The sequence below is a fragment of the Engraulis encrasicolus genome, chromosome 12 (genome assembly GCF_034702125.1).
Source record: "Engraulis encrasicolus isolate BLACKSEA-1 chromosome 12, IST_EnEncr_1.0, whole genome shotgun sequence".
NCBI classification, from domain to species: domain Eukaryota; kingdom Metazoa; phylum Chordata; class Actinopteri; order Clupeiformes; family Engraulidae; genus Engraulis; species Engraulis encrasicolus.
The window spans coordinates 19,289,727-19,290,787 of NC_085868.1; positions in this window are offsets into that span (position 1 = coordinate 19,289,727).

The window sequence follows — 1,061 nt, forward strand, 5'->3', positions numbered from 1 at the left end:
GGATCGAGAGAGGAGAGCGAAGGATAGAGAGAGAGAGAGGGGAGAGAGAGAGAGAGAGAGGGGAGAAGCGAGAGAGAGATGAGAGAGAGAGAGCGAGAGGAGAGAGAGAGAGAAAGGAAATAAGGGGGGAGAGAGAGAGAAAAAAAAAACAGACATGATGTGACCGTTTTATTGTGTTATTGTGCCTGCCTGAGCTCGTTTGGTGGAATTGAAGGAGAAAAAAAAGGAAAACGGTGAGAGAAACAAATGACAGTGGCAGGCAGACACATACAGTGTAGGCCAAAAGGTTGGACACACCTTCTCATTCAAGGCGTTCTCTTTACTTTCATGGCTATTTACAGTGCATTGTTGTTTCTTGCGGATGGCATCAACAGTCGTCCATTAGATAACCTCCGCAAGAATCTACAATGCACTGAAGGCTAAATAGCTGCGGAAATAAAGAGAATGCATTGAATAAGAAGGTGTGCCCAAACTGTTGGCCTATACTGTACAAAAAAACAATGATAGGCAAACCGGTATACAGGTTTTTGTTTCTGAAACGTGGTGTCGCTATAAGTTAGCTATTGTGTTGTTTGCAATGCAGTTACCCATTAGCAACCAACTAGGTTGTGAACTAGCTAGAAACAGCAACTTTTAGAAATGCAATTCAGGAAGACAGACATGCAAAACAGAGTTGGCAACTTGTCAAACTTGTTTCATCCCTTTTTTCCATTTGCAAGAGCAGATTATGTAAAAAAAGAAAAAAAAACATGTAATCGTACTTTGTGTAATGGCATCATTTTGAACCATTTCAATGTTGTGAAGGCCATTTCCATGAGTCAATGTGTTCAGTTTTGTCTTTGTCCTTGTGTCAACATGTATTCATTTATTTATTTATTCATTTATTGATTGTTTTTTTCTGAGTGTCCCAGGACTGTGATGTTGAAGAGCATTCCTGAGATTCTCAGGCACTGTAGCTGGCTTTGTAGCGCTCTTTGTTGAGACAACATGAAATGATAGACATTCTTTAACCAACACAACACAAAATTGTGAGAGAGCTGTACTCACATACACACAGACAC